General features: G+C 52.7%; 1 protein-coding gene across 2 annotated transcripts in view; it reads left to right on the forward strand.

Annotated features, from left to right (window-relative positions):
• The window catches only part of TNS3 (tensin 3), a 224,120-nt gene that overhangs the window by 65,222 nt on the left and 135,723 nt on the right, over positions 1-23,175 (forward strand). For both annotated transcript variants that reach the window (XM_082846490.1, XM_082846491.1), the window contains one exon: positions 6,278-6,316. The gene's annotated coding sequence lies outside the window, so the exon portion shown is untranslated. The remainder of the gene's footprint in view (positions 1-6,277; positions 6,317-23,175) is intronic.

Below are 23,175 nucleotides of genomic sequence, written 5' to 3' on the forward strand. Positions count from 1 at the left end.
GTGGGCTCTAGAGAGTGGGCTCAGTAGTTGTGGTGCATGGGCTTAGTTGCTCCACGGCACGTGGAATCTTCCCGGACCAGAGACTGAACCCATGTCCCCTGCATTGGCAGGCGGATTCTTAACCACTGCGCCACCAGGGAAGTCCCTCCTTTACTTTTTTTTTGGGGGGGGGTATGCGGGCCTCTCACCGTTGTGGCCTCTCCCGTTGCGGAGCACAGGCTCTGGACGCGCAGGCTCAGCAGCCATGGCTCACAGGCCCAGCCACTCCGCGGCACGTGGGATCTTCCCAGACCAGGGCACGAACCCGTGTCCCCTGCATTATAATATTTATAATAAATGGGGTCATAGAAATAATTGAACTTTTATCTTTACTCAATCATCTGTGATGGGCACATAAAACACCTTGCTACTTTGTTGATCACTATGAAAAATGCAAGAAGTAAAAGCTGTACATAATCCAAGATAAAGGTGATGATAAAATTTCTGTCCCTTGAGGAAAGGCCCCACCCTCCTCCCACCAGGCTGCTGCTCTGTGCAGAGATGAGGGAAGTGTCACCCTCCCCCCCCATTAGTGTGACGTCCCCATGGCCTGTGTGTCCGTACCCGTTCCTCCAGCTCCTGGCTCAGAGCCTGAGATGGAGAAGATGGCCTGTGACTTAACAAGCTGATGTGGGAAAGAAAGTGCTTCAGTCTTGATCTCCCTGTGAGTTTCCTTTGTAAAGAATCACCTTTGCAAAGATAAAACAGAGGTAAACTTTACTGCAGAGTTTGCACAGTCTGTGTTAGAATTCAAATTACTGTGCTGAAGTGATTTTATTTAATGATGCAACGTGTGCACAGAGCGATGCCTTTATACTTGACGTAGCTCAACAGACGGCCTGGCATCCCCCCTGCGAGCAAGTCGGCTCACCCCGTCTCCTCCCCGTTTGCTCATTTTGCACTTCCGTGCTGGAGGACCATTCTGCCTTTGCACGTGTGTGCAGTTACAGGATGCACTTTGATAACTATTAGCTGCTGCTTATCCACCCTTCCAAGATCCTGGCGTGAATCGGATCTGCTCAGGCCGGCTTGATGCCAAACTGGAGGGATTCAGCTGTGGGCAGAGTTAAGTAAATGGCAGGAGGAGAGACCAAGCCGGGGACTTTTGTGGTAGTGGCTGAACATGTGGTACGTGCCACACGCTCTAGGGCACTGATGTCTGGGCTTCTGTGGAGCTCGTTCACAGGACTCAGCAGAATTGGGATCCCCGATGGTTCAAGAGGTTGTACTCTGATTTATCTCTACTCTGTGCACACAGCGATAGGCAGGGCACCAGGGATGCATGCGTGTTTTTGGAGAAGCTGGTGAGAAAACATCACTCTTTATATGGCTTTGTCCGTAGTAAAATTTAATAAGAAGCAATGGCAGCACAGCTGAGCTCATCGTTCCGTGGTACCCATGAGAAGGGAAGCAAATCTCCGTAAGGCACGTGGAGACCTGAGCTGTAGTCTCTCTCCAGGATTAATCTCCAGAAGCAGGTAGAGGTGCCCCCGCGGGCTGTCAGAGGCGGCCTCACCCCTCCAGAGAAAGAGCCTCGCCGCAGACAAAGCACCATGGTTCCCCCCGGGAAGTGAAGTGCAGGGCTGGGCTTTTGTAGTGTGTACCCACACGCACACTCACACACTCAGTTACACAGACACACGGTCACGTAGACACACACACAATGCTCACACTCACCTTCTGCCCTCCCTCCCCCTCACACGCACTCACCCACACTTCTATCCCCCAGGGGCACAGTCACTTCTGGTGCAGGGCCCCCTCGTCCCTCCTCTGTCCTGCTCACCTGTCCACCCGCTGGCTTCGGGAGAGGTTGCTGATATCAACAGGCAGCAGGCGCCACGTCGCCAGGTGTGCTGGGCACGGCCCTGTTTGTTTGTGGTTGCCCTTGGTAACGGTGACTCGGCCCTACCTGGAGCCCAGACAGGCCAGGCCTCCGGGGCCTCCTCTGGGGCCACCTTAGTCACTAGTGGGCACTGGCTCTGCCTCCTGCCCTGTCCCTCCCACATCCTGTGTCCCCCCCCCGCTCCCGGGCTCCTTCCGGTGAGAAAGGGGATCCGTTTGTATCAGGAGAGGAATGTGGAGTTTGACCTCTGTGGCCACCGCGTCTCCTCCCTGGAAGGATCCGTGGCCCGACCTCTTTGGGACTCAGCGCCCCGGGGCACTGACGGGACGCTCACCAGCTACCCGGGTTGTGCGGGGCTGGGGAGAAGGACCTGCGGGTGCCCTGGCCCAGTTGTGACTGAGCTGCAGGCATCCCCGGGGGGTTGCCCTGCCGGAGGTGACGCAGCCCCGTTCCGCTGCCACTGGCTCAGGACACCTCACAGAGCAGGCAAGGGGCTCGGCGAGGGGGGGCACTACCAGATCCCTCTGAAAAAACGCGCTGGCCATGCCCTCAGGGAGTTGTGGGCCTGCTCGGTTTTCAGCTCCATCAGTGAGATGGGACTGGCCCTGCAGAGGCCGAATGCTAAGGCGGCACCAGCTCCTTCACGCTGAGGATGACCAAGGCCACCCGCAAATGACCCAGAGCCCCTGTCTTTCCTTTTGTCAAACGAAAATAGAAGACCCAGACGGTCCTGTGAGGGATGCGATCAGAGGACGCCCTGGAGATGGGGAGAGAAAGCAGGTGAGCCTGCACCGCCCTCGCTGGCCCGACCTGAACCCGGGACAGCAGCCCTCGGCATGGTTACCTGGTACCTCCATCCCGAGGACGCGCAGCCCCCGAGGGGGAAAGCAGGCAGGGGCTGCAGAGCCGAGGGGCGGCGGAGCGCCTGCAGCCACGTGGGCTCCAGCACTGGATGTAGCCCCTCCGGAGAAGCCGTGCGCTCCTCTCCCTCTGGCCAGGCTGCACGGTGCTTACGTTCTCTGATGCCGAGCAGGGTGGTCCACGTGAGAACGTGCTGTGTCCTGACCACGATTGCTCCGTGGTTCTGCCAGACCGTGGTCAGCTGCTTCCCTCTTTCTTATTTGAAGGGAGGAAATAGGAAATGTACGTGAAGAATCTCATCTGTTTTCACGTAGTTCCCATCCTGGGATTTTGGTTTGAAGGGACACGTGTCCGTGTGTCCACTTGATGACGATCTTTACTAAAGTGGGTGTTTGCAGTTCTTGATGTAAACATTAGTGTTCTCTGTACGGACAGGTTGCTTCCCCCCGCCACCCCCCACCATCCCTTTTTCTCTGAGTTGGTACTTCTTATGCATTTTCATTTGCAAGTTCATTCTAACTCAAAGTCCTTCCTCAGACATTTGCTGTCTGCATTTCACAGCAGCGTGTAAAAACAAGACAGTAGGGCTTGTAATCGGTTCCCTGGACCAGAGGCTCTTTTCTGGCAGGAATGCAGAGAATTGCTGCTTGACATTTGCTCCCCTGAACTGGGGAGCCCCGCTTACCGCACCCCACGCCACAGCTCACTTCCCAATGAAGAGTACAGTTTATGCAGTTTGTGTTAGCCAGTGTCCCCTTCCTGAGGACTTGTCCGTTTTTGTACTGATGTATTGCCGTGAAGGCCAGCGAGCGCCTGGCAAGAGAAGGCACTCAGTATAAATGAGAAGATTGGGGTGCGGACTGCACAGCGCCTAGTGATGTCAGCCACAGATGGGGCTTATTGTGGTGGTCCCGGGAGGTGGGATTGGGAGAGCCCCAGAGCACAGAGCTCTCTCGTTTTCTGGAGGACATTCTGGGGCCGCCACGCCAGGTGGTCGGTGTCATTGCACTTCATGTGGCTCTAGGGGACACGGGAGGTGCAGGACACGCCTGGCTTCTGGACTGTCTTCCTAGTGGTTGCTGTTTTTAAAACTCAAGTTTCTGATACTGCATAGGGCTTTTGCTTTTGCCCTCTTTTTTTTTTTTTTGGCGATACGCGGGCCTCTCACTGTTGTGGCCTCTCCCATTGCGGAGCACAGGCTCCGGACGCACAGGCTCAGCGGCCATGGCTCACGGGCCCAGCCGCTCCGCGGCATGTGGGAGCTTCCCGGACCGGGGCACGAACCCGCGTCCCCTGCATCGGCAGGCGGGCTCCCAACCGCTGCGCCACCAGGGAAGCCCTGCTTTTGTTCTCTTAACAAGCACATCTTCCAGACAATAAATGAAAAATAATTAACGGACTTTAATTTTTAGGCCAGTATCAGATGGACAGAAAAATTAGACAAGTAGTATAGAGAGTTAACCTATACCCATTTTCCTCTCTCATAATTTCCCCTATTTTTAATATCCTGCATTCGTGTGGTGCATTTGTTATACTTGATGAGCCAATATTGATACATTATTAACCAAAGTCCATAATTTACATGGTGCTGTACATTCTAGGATTTGAATGAATGTATAGTGACACACACCCACCATTACAGCACCACAAAGAACAGTTTTTCTGCCCTAAGGCTTCTCCGTGCGCCACCATCTCATCCCTCTCCCGATACCTGGCATCCACTGACCTTTTTACTGTCCCCACAGTTTGCCTTTTCCAGAAAGTCACAAAGTTGGAATCATACAGTATGCCGCCTTTTCAGATTGGCTTCTTTCATTTCGCAAATAGGTGTTTAAGCTTCTTCCATATCGTTTCATGGCCTGACGGCTCACTCCCTTCTATTGCTGGATTAGTATTCCATTGCGTGGAATACAGATAACGATTTGTCAAAGGCAGGAGCTCTGGTGGCTTGCACACTTCTCACCAGTGTGTCAAGCGTTTAGTGAAGCCCCAGGACACAAGCCTGCACCACGTGAGGACTGTACACAGGGTAAAATTAATCACCGTGCTCCATGACCACAGGGGCTCCTTGTCTGACTGCCAGCACCATCCTACGTGCATCTGTGTGTAGCTCCCTCTATTTCCAAAGATTGTTCCTGCTTCCTAAGAATTCTCAGTGTAAAGTGAAGCAGCTATGAGCTCAGCGATTCTGGACAGTGAGAGCGGCTGCTAAGTGTATGCTAGGTAGGGGGGAAGAAGATGGGGTGCCAGGAGAGAGGGCCCCTGTCCCAGAAGAGAACATGAGTCAGAATCCTGGTGGAGTAATAATATGACCCAGACAAATGACTGAGTGTGTATCACGCTCCTTAAGGAACTTTGTAAGACAAGCTGAGGACTGTAAATAGTTACCATGGCAAGAACCAAGGTTGCACTGCTGCCCACTGCAACCCACGAGGACAATTAGTCAGATCCCTGGGCGTTCTCCTGCCATTACACATTTTTAGAAAACTCTTTGAGGATGGGGCTACACGTGGTCCGGAGGGAGGAGAGCCAGGACGCAGCTATGGGCAGCTGAATCCTGCTTGGAGGTGCCAGGATCGTGGCCTTCCAGAACTGCAGGAAGCAGGTCTGATTCCCTCACCTGCCAACAGCACTTTCTGCTCAGGGAGGGCACCGTGTTCCCCGGAGGAGAAGCTGCCCTGTGTCAGCCCCTGTTCTCAGCGCCACAAGCTCTTACAACTTCCAGCTCTCCGATGGGGAAACCAAGGCCCAGAGCGATTACAGCCCAAGGGCCCATGGCGAGGAAGTGGTGGAGCGGAAGTCCCACCCAAGACGGGGTCTCCAGAGCTGGGGTCTTTATCTCCACTGGGTCTGTTGTCCCAGGTGCCTGTAACTGTGTTTCTTCTGACGTGATTGCAGCTGTGGCCTCATCACATTGGCCTGTGTGTCTTTCTTAACATGCTTACGTCTGCAGGGGCCCGGGGTGGAGTCCAAGGGACTCCTCCCCACTGTCTAATCTCTAAGCTCCAGCCTAGAGTGAAATGTCCACATTTAGACTCTGGTTTTGGTTCCGCTTGTGGAAATAGTTCTAGAAAAGGCAATCTGTTTTGTAGAGAACGCGAGCCCTGAGCGTGTTTGTGAGGTCCTGGGGCAGCTGGAAGACCCCCCCAGGCAGAGCCCCCAGCTCCCTCTCCTGGCCCCCGTTCCCCCTGCTACCTGGTGAGGAGAGGCTCACCCTGGTCAGAAGTTCCCAGCCTGGGAGTCTGCTCCGTCTTCCACATTAAAGAGGAAGTCCTGTATTTATGAGCGATGGACATTTCTCTTGGGGAGAGGCTCCATGGTTTTCATGACATTCTCTGAAAAGCATGCGGACTTTACAAAAGTGAACAAAAATCTGGACTCTGTAAACGCTAGGTCTTTTTTGTCTCGAGATGCGAAACTTTGTGTGGATGTGGTCAGAGGTAGTTTCAGGTTTGGGAGCCTCGCTTGATCACGATGCTGCGTTTATTTTTCTTGAGAGAACCCACCTGTTTACCGTATTTCTTCTCCCTTTAGGTGGTGAGTCCCCGCTGTGCTCAAGTCCACCTGGAACAGGTAAGTCCCTGGCATTTCCTTGGGGCCCTTCCTGCCGTGCCCTCTTTGGGGAGTCTCCCGACCCCTCCAGGATCCTCTCCCTCTGTTTGAGCCGTAGCTTTTGTTCACAGAGCTCTGTAGGGACCCTGGACCACCTTGCAGTAGCTGTTTGCACACTTTCCTTAAGATGAGTGAATCATACACTCCTTTGTAAGAACTACCTTTCCCATCAGTGATAATTACTTCAGGGATTCATTTCCCTGAGCCCGAGTTTCCCCTGCTGTAGTGCAAAGATGCCCCTCGTTCATTTTCTTAGTGATAGAGATGTGGGCAAAGCACTTGTGTCCAGGGTGTCCGTGGAGGGCACGATGCAGTGGCTTTGGAGCAGAGGCTCTGACCGATGCCTGCTTTCTATCAGATTGAAGGTAAACTCCGTGATAACACTTTCACTTTGGCAGATCTTTATTCTTGTCTGCTCTTTAACTGGATATGTTCCTTGAATGTCATTGTGCCGCTGGGTGTTTTCTTTGCCCCCCACCTCCTTACCGACCCTTGGAGGGGGTTGAGCCTGGTGTTAATGACTTAGCAGCAGCTTGCGGGACACCTGGCGCAGCGCACTTTCAGGACAACAGGATGCCGACAGCCCTCTTATTGCAAACTGGAAGTGACTCACTGTGCGGTGAGTGTGTGCCTTTCCCAGCCTCACCTGTGAGGAGAGGAGACAGGTGTGCCCCGGCGCCTTCTCCAGGATATCTACTAGGTGCGTCCTCTGTGCTTCCCAGGCTGGACGCGGCACCTTGCCCTTGGCCCCGGTTGCGCCGTATGCAGAATCCAAAGTCCTGGTGGGGATTTCGCCCACCTTCCTGCTTTCTGTGCCTCTGATGGCACGGGTGCCCTGCACCTGCTAAAGCTATGCTCTGTGAGAGTCTTTGCCGGGCAAGGCGCCTCCCTGACCACCTGGGGTGTTGGGGACGCAGGAATCAAGGAATCTTCATGTGGTTGTCATGCTCTGAACCCTTGGATGTTTGCCCCATGCTTGTTTTCCTGGGCCTTTTCTGGTAGCAGATCCTCTGTTTTATTGCGATGCCTTAAAAAGTGGGTGTGAAGTTCGACTAAAAATGGCAGGCAGCGGGGCTGAGAAAAAGGTCTGGGAGGCAAACCTCCCTTTGTAAATGTTAACTGAGCGGATGAAACGTGCAAACAGGCCTCCGAGATTCCTGGAAGCCAGTGTAAAAAGGAAACCACATTATTGGCATGTGCCTTATCGGCAAGGAGGGAAAAGGCAACTCAGTGGAGAAAGTGCCACGTGGGAAGTTATGCAGGGTGTTGACTGCGTCTGGGAAAGGTGCTGAACCACAGCTGCACAGAAATGCTCCAGCCTGTGCCCAGATCGAGATGAATTATTGTTTTAGAGGGACATCGGATACAAGCTTTGAAGGGCAGCTTATCAAACCCGTTGGCATTATGTGGCCGTACCCATTGGCATGGCGTTTAGAAACAGGCAAGGGGACCCAATACTTTATTGCCTGTTTGGGTCATACCTGTGGGACTTGCACAGAACGTGGTCTTCTGGGCTGTACAGTGGATGCATCACGGTTTTTCTAGGTAACCATGATCATTAGTGATGGGAGAGGTGGTCAGGCTCTGTAAGACTGAGTCATGTGTATGTTCTAGATGTTTCTCTAGATCTACAGACATGTTCACATGCACGTAGAGCACAGAATATAGCAGCGATTATGTGGGGCTAGAGTCAGGTCGGGGTCCCACGCGGGCTGTGACAACAGGAGAGCGGAGTGACCTTGAACTGAGCCCTCTTGCTTCTGGGCTCCACTTCCCTGTTCGGTACAGTGGGGATACGACCCCCTTCCTCGCAGCTCGCTGATAAGGATGGGATGAAATGACGTGTGAAGATTCTTAACTCCGGCTCTGGCACGAGGAAAGTACACAGTGAGCGGGGAAGAGCCTTATTTGTTGTTTGGTGAATTCAAGAGGGCGATAACAGGTCTCAGTTCCCGCAGCCTTTGCTGTTTGTGTTTTGCTTTTGATGGTTGTTCTCTTGCCGTCTGCTGGGAGAGAACCAGTTTGATCGGTTCCAGAGCGTGCCCTCTGCTGCGGGAGGGTGATGGCCCCTGCACGGGCACTTCTGAGACCTTGATTCTTGCCATCCCTCATTTGGAGGCTTAGAGGAACTCAGTAAGCCCATGGAAAAGAGCCTGTGGTCAGGCTGTAGGTGGCGTGAGAGCCTGCAGCTGGTGGTCGGTGGACTGATTGCAGTATCTTTCCACAACACAGGCCTCGTAGAGCTCTGTACTTGGCCTGACAGCTTTTTTTTGACGTCGGGGCAGTGTTGTTTGTTTTTCCATTTTATCTTTGCCTTTCCACTGCTACCCAAGGGAGTGGATTCATATCAGGGCACCAACGGAAACTCTTTCCCAGGTGCCAGTGCAGCTTTCTCTGGGACACTGTGAGTCCACGTGTATGAGTCGCACCCACGGGCAGCACACAGCCACCTCCCCAGAGCATCCAGCCCTACGGAAGCCCCGCGCTGCTTTGCGTCTGAGAGGTGCATTCTCTTCAGAGCAGCCGCGGTCCTTGAAAGAGGCCGTGTGTCTGCCTTTCGGCCTCTCGGGGCGACGTGCGGGAGGCGGTTAGGGCAGTGCCGGCCTCCACCGAGGACGCAGGTGCAGGCCCTCACCTGGCAGCTGGCAGGCACACACCCATTGTTTTGCTGGGCCATTGTGGTCTCTCCCACTGGAGAAGAGGTTGTCTAAGAATAGCTTCTGAAATTTGAGTCAGCTGTTTACTGAACTCAGATGGCTTTATTTCTCCTTGTTTAATTAAAGTGAAGGCAATGGGTGGTTTCTGTCAAAGGTGACCTTAGGAATCAGATTACACTGTCTGAGGCTGGAGGTTCCAACCTGGGTTCTGACAGCTACACCTTTGTATTGGCGTGTATGTATGTGCCAGTGCGTGTGTGTGTGTGTGTGTATGTGTGTGTGTGTGTGTTGGGACTTTGTTCAATGTTGTTTGCTTAAACTCACAAAGTCAGAGGAAGTGGTGATGAACGATGAGGTTAACACGAGGGCAGCGTGACTGTTGAGGACACATGCCCATGCGCATGTGCTGTCAGTGTCACATTTCCCACCAGTGGCTGCATGACAGTGTCTCTCAAAAGGATTGAATTCTTTCAGAAAGAATGCCTACCAAATTGGATAATTGGAAGTTTGAGATAGAGGGAAAGGAATCTACTCTGATGACATTCCCTTTATTTTATTGCAATTTGGTAACAACTACACATTTCAAGGTTTCTATCTGTCAGATATTGATTTGTAAAGAAGTGTTACTGCAGCTCCTGGAAGCTTGGTCCCTCCTGCTGGCTCCTTTCCACAGCAGGCTCTCTGTACGAATTTCATGTCCTCGTCATAAGTGCAGGTATTAGACTGGATGCTGGTTATTCCTGCTTATAGGTTGTTTCCACCCCAATAGTAAACCTTCAGAAGCGTAGACATGGATCTGCCTACCACAGCAGAGTCTTAGCTGAGCGATAGATAGATGCTGTTTTCTGAAAGTCACAAACACATGTACGCGTGTGCACGCACACACACGTTGGGACGCACAGCTGCCCCTTCAGAGGCTGTATATCTCAGAACATATTTGACCAGAATCACAGTGATATTAACTTGTTTCAGGCCAACAGAGACGTGCAAATTTCCTTTGCTTTTTAATCTCTCTGATCTTTAGGAAGTAGAGAAAAAGTCTCAAGAATCCTGTTGGATCAGAGTCCAAGTCTTCCACTCGGTCAAGAGAACCAAACTTAACATCTATGTTTTTGGTAAAAGCCGGGTGAGACCCAGAGATAAAAGTATAAACGATGCTGCATTCCCGGAGTTTAACCTTGAAACTAAGTCATCTGATAGCTGTGCTCCAAGTAACCTGTCTACACAGGGATGGGTCATCTGAGGAGCCCCATGGAGGATCACTGAAGGGGCCTGTGGAGACTGAAAGGCTCAGTTAGGAGGGGAGAAGCATGACAAGCACACCTGGACTCGGGGGGCTGGGGCACGCCCAAGCACTCGAAATGGAGGGACAGGTGTGAGGCCAGAGCTGTGGCACCATCTCCGCTGGAGAGGCAGGGTGTTCTAGCCCTGCGGTGCTGCTGGAGGCTCTGTGTGTGCTCGCGGACAGCCTCACGCCCTATTTCCGCAGCTCCTGCACCCGAGTGGGGGCACACGCTGGCTGCTGCTGTGTGTTCAGCAAGTACGGATGGACAGGAGTGCCCGGGGATTTACAACTTGGGGGAAGAGTGGGGAGTGTTGAGGAAAAGCTGAACACAGTTGGGTTGAGTTGAGAGGCGGCCCGGGGGCTCCCTGTTTCTGAGGTTCCGGCGCGCTGGTGATCCAGATGCCCGCCAGCCCCTCCAGGGCATCTCAGAGCAGGCCGGGCTCCTGGGCTGGGTTGATGACTTCGTTACTTCCTTTCTCAATTGCTCATTTGTTGTACTTTCCTCAGTTCAGGGTCCTTTGTGAAGGTTGGGGCGCTGGACTGGCATTAAGTCAGGGCGAGGCCACAGTGGGAATGGGAAGACCCCCTTCCATTCCTTCCAGGAATCAGCAGGACCCAGGCCAGGCTGGTCAGGGCTCAGCCAGTTCGCGTTCCGGGAAGGGGGCCCTGACCTTTGCCCGGTCTCTGGCTGCAGCTGCCCTCAGCACCTCTCCTAAACGCGCCCTGGGCCATCCCCACAGCTGGGTGTGGGTTCTCGTAGATTTCCAGGAAGGAGGTACTTGCCTCCAGCCTTTCCTTACCCCAGGCCAAACCTGGGTCTACACTAGCTTTGATTTCACCGTTCCCTCCCTCACCTGAAATAACATCCAGGCCCCTGGCTTTGTTCCCCTTTGCCGGTGGAATTGTCAGGATTTCTGGGAAGGTGGCCCGGTGAAGAGGCCCAGCATTTGCAATTCCTTAGTGGGAACTCCAGGTCGGCCATCAGGAGCCTTTCCTTAAGTTTCAGTTCAGGGACCTTCTGAGAAGGAGGGACAACCCTCTGCAAATTAAGAAAACCCCCCACCATAAGCCACCCCCTTTGTAGCTGGGGTGTGAAAGCTGGTGGCTACGTGTTGCTGGCCGCCAGGCCCGCCTGCAGGTGTGACGAGAAGGCTGTAGGGGACACGTGAACTCAGGGTCAGCTTGCATCCAGGGCAGCACGGAGCCCGGCTAAAGATTAAAACCCACCCCGGCTGCAGACGGTCACTCCGGCGATTGCTTCCCCGTGTCTGTTCCCGTCCTTGTGTCAGACGTCGGCATCCCCTGCACATCCGCCGCCAGGTGTGGCACACACGGCGTGGCATCGCCACCACTCTGGCTCGGGTTGCCCATCATCCAGGTCCATCCTCCTGGGCCCCCGCGCCCAGCGCTCTGGGGTGACAGCGGTCAGCTCGCCAGGGCCTGCAGCTTCCAGCGTGACAGCTCCTTCACAGGGAAGGGCCTTGGGAAATGTTTTCAAGGAATGACTGGGGTGTCCCCAGGTCCGAGGGCTGGAAGTCTGCAGTGGATAAGAAAACGCAGGTTGAGTGTTGTTTCTTTTCTTTTATGACACCGGTTCCGCCGCAGTCACAGGTTTTAAGTGTGGGAGGGATGCTTGAAGACGATGGTTCTGTGTGATCAGTGGTGGAAATAGCAGTAACTATTGAAGGGGAAAAACAACTGCTTATTTTTTTAATGCCCCGGATTGGGATGAAGGAGAAGCGTCATATTGCCTAGCACTTGAATTACCTGAGTGTATTTTTACCTGCAAGAGGAGTACTCCTTAAAAAATGCACACAGCGGCAAACTCGCCCGAGTTGAAGTCTCTGCCCGGGAGCAATGGCAGGGGGGCGAGTGACCCTGGCTGTCATTTTGGGAGCCCAGGGGTGTGGAGTCAGATTCTTCTCCAAGTTCTATATGCCCTAGGGCCCTCCTCCCCGGCCCTCTCCTGGGACCCAAGGAACGTTGGGACACAGGGGCCCGTCTCCGGAACTGGGTCTGGAGCGATCCTCCGAGTGCAGACATTTCCCAAATCGGCGTTGTAACAGCTGTTAGCTTTGTGACTTTGAGACATCATTTTCTGACCTACACAACAGACTTTAAAAAACACTTACTTAAACAAGCAACAAAACTTTGTTAGTTACCCGTGGTGGGATGTTAGGGGACCAACTTGTGAAATTGGATGAGAGAAGCAATGAAGCATTTGACCTTCTTTTCTTGTACGAACTGTACCTCAGAGTTAAAAATAGATGAAGGGAGGAAGTTTAATTTGGTGAGGAATTCCGCTAACAAATGTTGAGAAAGTGATAGCGTTAGAACAGGCCATGTTTCAGACCACTAGTAACTGAACAGCTGGCTCTAGGCTGTGACCTTCTGTAACCTCCTTGTTCACAAAAAGGAAGCTGCTGGGGTCACGTGGACCTCACGTGAAGGACAGGCCGCCTCTTGGCCGAGTCCCTACCAGAAATCAAACCAGAATCACACAAGCCCAGACCCACCCACAGCTTACAGGAAATACGGGGCCAGAGTGATCTGAAAAATCTTTCCAGAGGGGTCAGCAAAATCAGAACAGGGAAATTCTACTGGGTAAAAAGAACCCCAGTTGTTTTCCAATACACTGCAAGAAGAGGAGGAACCTGTGCTCCTCCGAGGAAATGAAGAGACAGGTTAAATAAACACTGTAAGACTTGATGTGGGTCCTGATTCAAACCATCAGACTGTGAAAAAACAAAACCACAACAAAACTTGTGAGACAGGGACGTTTGAACATTGATTCCATATTTGTGTACAAACATGATTTCATATTTGCTTACATGAAGGAATATATTGCTAATGATACTGGTATTTTGTTGTATTTTTTAAAAAGTCTTCATTCTAAAGGTACTGAAATCCTTATCAGATGAAGCGATGTGACGTTTGGGTTTGGCTTTACAGTGATTCAGTGAGGAGCTGTGGGGATTGGAAGCTGGTGGTACCTGAAGCTCAGGACCCTGGTCTCCACATCCCAGGGTTATAGTGCAGGATGCAAGTAATATAGGCACAGAGCTCAGGGTGGGCTGGTGACTGAGACCCAGTGGCCAGTAACTGTTTCATCATATGAATCGCCCACCATGTTTCGAGATCCGCTGCCAGCTCCCCATCCTGCCCAGTTATCTTCCTGAGGGCTCAAGGCTTGCCCGCCAGCGGCCAGTGTGGCCTCCTGACTAGTTGACATCTGGAAGGACACTGTGTCTGCTTGATGAAATGCTTCACTGAAAACCTGCTGAGTTCGTCAGCACAGGACACAGAGGTGATACGTTGTTTTCTAAAATGGCAATGTTTGCTTCATAAAGCCTTTTTAAAACAATCATTCTACATGAAGTTAGTTTCAAACTAGCCAAGTGCATTCTTACTCTTCTCTTTGGGAAAATCGTACATCTTCCTCCCCAGAGGGATTGACTTCAATATGATTTGCTCATGAGGTACAGACGTTGAGTGAGCACAGATTTAGACTCAATGTGACAAAGGACTTTGGAAAATTAAGAGTTAAAAATGGACTTGGAAGTGTATGAGGTGGCGAGCTCCCTGTCCTTGGGGATATTCAAGCAGAGGCTGACAGCACTGCTGCAGTGGTCATTCCGAATGTGATTGGGAGACTGAGTGAAAACGACAGCGAGGGTTGCTTTAGCAAAGCCAGCAGAGTATGTGATAACAAGGTTTTAATCCAAACCAAGCAATGCACAGATAGTTTATTTAGTCAGTGGTTCTCAAAGTGTGATCTGAGAGCAACAGCAGCAGCATGAATCTGGGAACTTAGAAACGCAAATCCTCTGGTCCCACCCCTGACCCCAGATCTCTCTTTTCCTAAGCCTGCCGAGTGACTGTGCTGCCAGCTGAAGTTTGAGCACCAGCTCTACGAGGAGATGTCTTCCAGGGGTGCGGCCACTCTGAGCGAGCCTGGCGGGCTGTGCGAGCTGGGCATGGGGATGACTGAGGACGCTGCAGCCTAGGGGGACAGAGAGGGGGTGGGCTGGGCTGCCTCACCGAGATCCCTTCCTCTTGGGAACAGTCTCTCACCTCCTGATGCCCCTGTCCTCTCCCTCCTGCATAGACGATGTTGTAGTCCTTCTGTCCGCTTTCTAGAACACAGAGCCAGCTTCTTCAGGGTCTCTGTCTAGAAAACGCTCCTAGCGGCTCAGTGCATGGCGTCGGAAGTCCTCAGGTGGAAACAAAGCTCTGGCAGAGACAGTGCATGTCTTCAGATGGAAGCGTGGCAGCATCAACCTGTCAGCCTCTACCTTCCAAAGAGGAAGGAGAGGGCTTCCCTGGTGGCGCAGTGGTTGAGAGTCCGCCTGCCGATGCAGGGGACACGGGTTCGTGCCCCGGTCCGGGAGGATCCCACATGCCGCGGAGCGGCTGGGCCCATGAGCCATGGCCACTGAGCCTGCGTGTCCGGAGCCTGTGCTCCGCAACGGGAGAGGCCACAACAGTGAGAGGCCCGCGTACCGCAAAAAAAAAAAAAAAAAAAACAAAGAGGAAGGAGAACTCCAGGGCTTAGCTTCCCAAGGAGCATAAGGCACCCTTGGTATAAAAAAATGATATCACATAAACTTACAAATATGACTGGATACTGTGATTATGATTCTTTTCATAATGTTATTGTGACAAATATGGGGACATTAGAATTGGGAAGTTTTCCAGATAGTTCTTAAGTGAATCAAAGATTGAATCACCTACAAATTTAAAAAGATTAAATTACAGTCACACCTCATTGTTTGTGGATTTTATGTTTGCAAACTTGCCTATTTAAACTTTATTTGTAATCCACAAATCAACACTCACTGTGATTCTGTGGTTGTCCAGGGATGTGCGCAGAAGGGCAAAAATTTTGAGCTGCCGGTGGGCACGTCACCAGCTGAGGCTGTACAAGGTGCCTTCCTGTTTCAGCCTTCAGACTAATAGTATCAATAAACAGGTGTCCTTTTCAAGGTATATTTCTTTTAGTGCCACATTTTTTTCTTTTTGTTAGTGATTTCTGTTTACAATGGCTGTTGCTCATAGGCACAAGAAGGCCGGCCAGTGTCATGGTGACTTTTTAGAACATGACAACCTTGAATGAACTACAACTGATTAGTTTTTTTTTTAAATTATAAATTTATATATTTATTTTTGGCCGCATTGGGTCTTCGTTGTGATGTATGGGCTGTCTCTAGTTGCGGTGAGCAGGGGCTACTCTTCGTCGTGGTGTGCAGGCTTCTCATTGCGGTGGCTTCTCTTGTGTGGAGCACGGGCTCTAGGCGCGTGGGCTTCGGTAGCTGTGGCTCGTGGGCTCAGTAGTTGTGGCTCGCAGACTCAGTAGTTGTGGCTCGTGGGCTCTAGAGCACAGGCTCAGTAGTTGTGGCGCATGGGCTTAGTTGCTCTGTGGCATGTGGGATCTTCCCAGACCAGGGCTCAAACCTGTGTCCCCTGCATTGGCAGGCAGATTCTTAACCACTGTGCCACCAGGGGAGTCCCCAATTGATTAGTTATTGATTAGGGGTCCTCAGACCTTTTCCCCTCACTTGCCCATCAGAAAGAAGAGACCCTAGCCCACTTCCCAGCTGCCTCCCCACGAACCTGCAGTGGGCAATTCTCATACAAACCTGAGAGGCGGGCAGGAGGAAAGGCCAAGCTGGGAGGAATTCGCGGTGGAGGGCTGAGTGGTCTTGGCTTTTGGGGTGCTAGGGTAGTCAGGAAGTTGGCGACCCACCGTGGTGAGTAAGAGCTGGGAACCTCTTATGCATTTGGCATAAACAGGTTTGGGAGCAGACATGGGGCCTCTGAGCTGAGTCCCACCGCTGCTTCTCACTGGCTGGGTGACTTTGGGCATGTGGTCCTCAGCTCCCTTTTGGCAAAGTGCGGATGGTAAGGGTTCCCGGCTCAGGGGGCCGCCATATGGGTCACGAGAGATAGTGCAAGGAAGACACTAGGATGGGTCTGGGATAAGTGGCTTTAACCATTTCTTTTCTCCATGTAATAACAGTCATGAGGAGGATTGTCACATGACATCGATTTGCTTTCACATTCAGTCAAACCTGTCATTAGAAATGATCAGAATGTGTAGGTGGTTCTTGAATTGACCTGTCAGTTAACCCGCAGAATCCTGACCGTGACTCACTTTAGTATTTAACTGTGTCGACACAGACAACAGTTGTCGACACAGACAACAGTCGCCGTATGTCTTTGGTGTATTGATAGCCCTGTCCTTGAGTTCAGTCCAGTGGCTGAGGCTCCCCTGTCCTGTTTTTGCATAATGTACACCCACAATTAGTCCTCTAAACTTCCCTCCAAGTGTTATGAAAGCTTAAGGAGACTTAGGAGATGACCGGACCACATCAGTCCTCTGGATTTGCCCTGGGTTTTACACAACCTGGTTAGGTCGAGAGCTCTGATGACTGTGCGTTTCCGGGGACGTGAACACCCACCCGTGTTTGTAGCAACAACGGATCTCTTTCTTTTGACGCTCACGTTTCAGTGGTTTGCACAATGTTTCCTTAAACTAGGCAGCGACAGAAGCCAGCGGACGTGGTCGTCTGTGGGCTGGTTGGTGGATGAGGCAGTACAGGATTGTGGAGGCTGGGCAGCCCTGGGTAGCAGGCATTTGTCTTCCAGAGTGAATGGAGTGACCATACAGTTATTGATTGGGGGGGGGGGCAGTCAGTTATGGTGTGACCTCATTTATTTGGTTCTCGGAGGGCAAGACAGAGTTTAATTCCAATCAGTGAGCAGTAGGTCCCAAACTTTGATGTGGCTTCCCAGCTGCTCCAGCCAAGACTCATCTTCCATTTTAATTCAACATGTGTTTGTCCTTTATTTATTTATTAAAAAAATTTTTTTTTTTTTTTTTTTTGGGCTGCGTTGGGTCTTCACTGCTGCACGTGGGCTCTCTCTAGTTGCGGCGAGTGGGGGCTGCTCTTTGTTGCGGTACGCGGGCTTCTCTTGTTGCGGAGCACAGGCTCTAGGTGCGTGGGCTTCAGTAGTTGCAGCACGCGAGCTCAGGAGCTGTGGCTTGCAGACTCTAGAGCGCAGGCTCAGTAGTTGTGGCGCGTGGGCTTAGTTGCTCTGCGGCATGTGGGAATTTTCCTGGACCAGGCATCGAACCCGTGTCCCCTGCATTGGCAGGCGGATTCTTAACCACTGCACCACCAGGGAAGTCCCTGTCTTTTCTTGAATGTGATCCATTGTCATCCAGCATTTAATTCCACATTCACAGTCTTATATTTACCTCTCTGTTTCATTTTAAGCAACTTAAATGTGGGAAATATCCTCACCTATAAAAAGGGAACACCATTTCAGAGATGTTGTCAGAAAGGGGGCCTGCCTTTTCCTCTGGACCCCTGGATTTCAGTGGGGCCATCCTTGGTGGGAAGCTTGGGCACTGGCGCAGGATGGGCCTACAGGACAGGACACTGCCCCACTGGGCACCACCCGGAGTGGCCTCACATCACTGCTGCTGAAGCCCTCTCTCTGCAGAGAGCTCTCGCCCTCCCAGGATGAGTGACACTACCCCAGCGATAATCACACAGGTCCTTACTTCCTAGAGAGTGTGTCTGGTCTCTCCTGGGGCTGCAGGTCACTCCTGGGCTCCTCATATCCCTGGCTGGCACTGAGAATGCTCCTGTTGGGAATTTGATGGTGTCTTTGAGAGCTGGATCCCCAGGCTTGGCGTGTTCTCCATCACCACGGAGTAAGGAGTAAACAGCCTGTCCTTGGGGCACCACACCTGGCCCCGTCTGCGCCCCCACCAGAGTGCACTTCCCCTCCCAGTCACGTCTCTCACGCGTGAAATGCGGGAGTTGGGCTAGGACCGTCTCTCCCTCTGGGGCCCCTGATGGTGAAGAGTCTGGCTTTGAGCCGATACCGCCAAGAGACACGGGGCTAGGTGCCTCTGGACTTCTCCGGTCCTCTCATGGAGCCAGGATGCTGCCATCGTTGACCCATTTCACAGACGTGAGAAGCGATGCTCAGAAGAGTTAAAAATCCTGCTGACGTGACAGGTAAAGGGACAGGTGGCCCGATTACCCTTCACCCCCGCGGCCCCTCTCAGGAAGCCCCTGCCGTCCTGTGGGGACCGAGCTGGCCTAAGACAGAAACTGGAGCCCCTCAGCTCGGGGCTTCCACTGCGTCTGGCCTGGAAGGAGACCCCACGTGGTTTCCTCCAGAGCGGACCCCTCCACCCCCTGGCCATCCTTCCAGGGACAGGGCTGTGAGAGCCTCCCACAACCCTCCCCGTGGTCCTCTATGGGAAGAAATGAAATGTCCTTGTTATGGAATAATTGATAAAAAATAAAAGAATGCCTGTTTAGATGTAACTTTAAAATGGGCCTACATGAATCTCCCTCTCAATTTAAGGAGCATATCCGACCATTTCATAAAATGAAATCCATCAGACAGCCTCCAGGGTAGACAGCTGGGGAGGGGAGGGCGGTTCTGAAGTGGGGGATGGGGCTCTGGTTCCGAAGTGGGGGATGGGGCTCTGGTTCTTGGCCGCTCCTAGCCCGGCACTGGCTGTCCTTCCTCTTGTAGCTCCGGGTGTCCCGTGAGCAGGTTGAATCCAGCCTCGACAGGTTGGGCCACCTGTTCAGCCACGGTTTTCCCCGCGGTCTGACGTGTGTCCAGCCACCACCTCCTTTTTCCTCTTGGCCTCCTGGAAACTCGGAGCCCAAGGAGCGTGACAGTTCAGGAGCTAATGGAGGTATCGTGGCGCCTGCTGCTTCTTTCTGGTCCAGCTATGCTCTTTGACTTCGTTTGTGTGTTTGTTTCTTGGTTTTGTGCTAATTAAAAAGGGCAGAAGGAGGGCAGGCGGGCGAGTGGGCACGCACCTGTTAGTTTCTGGGACACCTGCCTTCCCAGGAACCCTGGCAAGTTTCCTGGGGAACTTACGAGGATGGGCCCAACCTTTCTGCACCCCAGGGAGGTGGGACTCGGCAGTGCCAGCAGGATGCGGCTCCCTGCCCTGTGTGGTCCTTCCTGGTGCCTCTCCGGTTCCTGCAGGGCCCTGGCAGGCAGCCCTCAGCCAGAGCCCGTGTCCCTGCCCTGAGCGCAGGCCTACGTGCTTTCACTGAGCCCTCTGCTCCGCTGTGGGGCTGGATCCCTGTGCTGCAGCCCTGAGACTGCGCTCCCAGCCGCCCCTCCTGTCACCACTCCTCCGCCTGCATCAGGCCAGTGGCAGGGAGGGAACAGGGCGCGAGGAGGGAGCTGCTTCTGCAAGGAGAAGCTGGCTGTGCCCCTCCGCAGCACAGTGAGTTCCTCCCCAGAGGGATCTGCAGGGCCTCCACTTGCACTTGGCATGGAGTCTGTCCCTGGCGTCTCTCCTCTGTTTGCCCCTGTCCTCGCTGGGTGGCGATGGGGCAGTGAAAGTCGCGTGGAGCACCGAGCCCCGCCCTCTGCTTCCTGGGGGCGGCCACTGCCTGAGCTGAGGACCTCTGCCCATCAACCCCTCTGGGGACATCGGACTTGATTGTGAAAGCACTGTCTCCACCCTCCTGCCCTGGGGACGCCTCCCTCCCTTCCTTCATCAGCCTCGGGGTTACATATGGTTCAGACCAGCCTATGCAGCTCAGAATTCTGATTATTTGGTGACAAATAAGCACAGACATAATCTCAGTGTGAACAAAACCTTGCTTCTCATAGTTGAGCTTGGGGGTTACCTTAGTTTCCTAACTTAAGAGGGGTGTGTATTTTCTAGTAATTCATCGTAATCACTGCTCACCTGTAGGAGCATCAAGAAAAGAATTCTTCAGGTGGGCAATCCTAAAAAAATTCTTAAGGTGGGCAGTCCTGATAATGAATTTGTTTTCTGGTATTCTCGTTCTGGAAGGGAACGGTGTCTTGCTGGCTGTCTGACTTTGGGAAGATTTCTTTCCCAGAGTCTTATTTCTTTGAATGGCGCTGTGGTCCTGGATGGTTACTGTGTTTGCTATGGGCTTGTGGGGAAGTTGCGTTTCAGGGGCCAATCCCTGCCTGGTGCCCGAATACGAGGATTGAGTGCAAAGCTGATATACATTTAGCACTTTCTACCTGCCAGGTGCTGTTCTTAGCGCTGCACGTGTTTCCCTATTTAATCCTCCCAATACCTCCACTTTCCAGATGAGAAAACTGAGTAACGGAGAGGTAATTTCTGAAGGTCAGACAGCTGGGGCCTCACCTAGGCGTTAGGATTCCAAAGCAGGTGCACATCACCCCTGTACCTTGCTATCCGGGCAGTGAGTGAATGAGTGAACAAATGAATGCCTTTATATTTGAACTGGATGTGGGTAGCTGTTAGCTTTCAAATTTTTCTTTTTTTCTTTTTTTTTTTTTTTTTGTGGCTCTGCCCCGCAGCAAGCGGGATCTTAGTTCCCTGACCCGGGATCGAACCCATGTGCCCTGCAGTGGACGCATGGAGTCTTAACCACTGGACCACCAGGGAGGTCCCTCAAAAAGTTTTTAAATGTACTTTTAACTCCATTTTCCTAGAGAAACAAACACAGAATGTACAGAGATGTTCAGCTGATCTTAATGGAGCCCCCGCCCCAGTCCCCAGCCTGGCGGTGACCTCTGTGCACTGCCACCAAGTCCCGTGCTTCCTTGTGAATCTGGCTGTGGTTATGCAACGTGCCTTTTGTTCCTTTTTATAAGACCTTTCACAACGCAAGTTTCGGGGCTGGTCAGCGTGGCTGGGACCAGCACACAGGTCCGGCAACTCTGGGGAAGCTGGCACCCTTGATGTGTCCTCAGGCCCGGCCAGGGTCCCGGTATGGTATTCACTAAAGGTCTGTCTTTCTTTGCTCTTCACCCGAAAGCCAGAGGGGGCGAGGGGAGGTGGGAAGCAGGGGCGCAGCCTTCACCTGCTCCAGCCCAGGGATCCCAGTGCCACCCTTCTCCCCGTGAGCGGGTGCGGGGAGCGAGCCTGGTGAGAGCTGCGACCAGCTCCCCGGTACGGTCGGCAGTGTGCCTGGAGAGGAAGGTCTCTGCTCCGGTTCCGTCTTGCGGGGATCTCACCAAACGCTTCCACGGGGTGATCTGGAGAATCCTGTTGGTGACAACGTGTGTCACAGTAGCCAGTACCCGGATGGGCGCAGCATGAGTCCCACCCAGCCAGTGAGAAGAACCCACATTTGACGGTCTGTGGGGACAGGCTGTACTTGATGGTCAATGGGTTGTCTGAAGTTGGTGTTTCACCACCTGGCTGTGCAATGGAAAATTTCTTCCTAATAACCAACCACCCCCCTTTCATTGATTCCATATGTTATAACCTTGGGGCGGTGCAGAGAGTGGCTACTCTTCAGCTGCTATTCTTTTTAAATTTTTTTTTTTTTTTTTTTTTGCGGTACGCAGGCCTCTCACTGCTGTGGCCTCTCCCGTTGCGGAGCACAGGCTCCGGACGCGCAGGCTCAGCGGCCACGGCTCACGGGCCCAGCCGCTCTGTGGCACGTGGGATCTTCCCGGACCGGGGCACGAACCCGTGTCCCCTGCATCGGCAGGCGGACTCTCAACCACTGCGCCACCAGGGAAGCCTGACTGCTATTCTTTTAGATGATGAGTCTGTTTAAGCCACTTAAATAGTAAATGTACCCCATGTATTTATTATTATTATTTTTTATACATTTATTTATTTATTTATTTTTGGCTGCGTTGGGTCTTCGTAGCTGCGCGCAGGCTTTCTCTAGTTGTGGTGAGCAGGGGCTACTCTTCGTTGTGGTGCGTGGGCTTCTCATTGCAGTGGCTTCTCTTGTTGCAGAGCATGGGCTCTAGGCGTGCGGGCTTCAGTAGTTGTGACATGTGGGCTCGGTAGTCGTGGCTCTCAGGCTCCAGAGCACAGGCTCAGCAGTTGTGGCGCACGGGCTTAGTTGCTCCACGGCATGTGGGATCTTCCCGGACTAGGGCTCGAACCCATGTCCCCTGCATTGGCAGGCGGATTCTTAACCACTGTGCCACCAGGGAAGTCTCCCCATTTATTTTTGTTATCCTAGAAATAAAGCTAGGTAGATATTCGTTACTGAAATGTTAAACAGTATCCCCCTGCCTCTTAACATGGCCAGATCACCCCTCTGACTCTTTGAAATGATTGCTTGGTTTATTCCTTCCTTCATCCTGCAGACCTCTGTGTTTTGCTGCCTGCTGCCTTCAGGACACCGCTCCCAGGGCTGAGCTGCATCTGGGAGCCAGCAGCCAGTGCCTCTGCTGTGTCTTCAAGGGGGGAATGTAGAGCTTAGACGAGAATTCACACCCTGGTTGTTTCCGTGCAGTTGAGGTCAGTGCGGTCGAGAAGACCAAGGTAGAGAGAACATGCATACGGGGCCCCTTTGCTGGGGAGATGACATCTGAGCTGAGAGCTGCAGGTGGGACTTGAAAAGTGGGTGCAGAGCATGTGCAAAGGCCCTGGGGCAGGAGGGAGCGAATGTGTTGGGAGAAATGAAAGGAGGGCTGCGAGGTGAGGATGGAGAGTGAGGGAGACTCCATGAGGTAGGCTGCTGGGTTGGGGCTCACCCAGGGCCTCCTGAGCCAGGCCAGTCCCCACCCTTCACCCTGTGGCAAGGGGACATGAGAACGCTGCATTAGCATCAGCCCCTGCAACACAGGCTTGATTTGTCCACCGTGTGTGTGTGTGTGTGTGTGTGTGTGTGTGTGTGTGTGTGTGTGTGTCTAAGTGTGCTTGTGACAGGCATGGGTGCTGCTGTGTCTTCACGGGGAAGTGTCCGTGGCTTCCTCTCCTCTGCCGACATGCGTTCACTGACCCCTGAGTGGTTCTCATTAAGGCACTGCTTTCTCTGTTCTCATTTTCCTTTCACACCATTTCATGCTTTCCCAGAAAACACATGAGAATATGTCGCTGTAAATGCTATTAATGCATTTACTCT

This window comes from Leucopleurus acutus (genome assembly GCF_964270905.1).
Source record: "Leucopleurus acutus genome assembly, chromosome: 9".
Lineage (NCBI taxonomy): Eukaryota > Metazoa > Chordata > Mammalia > Artiodactyla > Delphinidae > Leucopleurus > Leucopleurus acutus.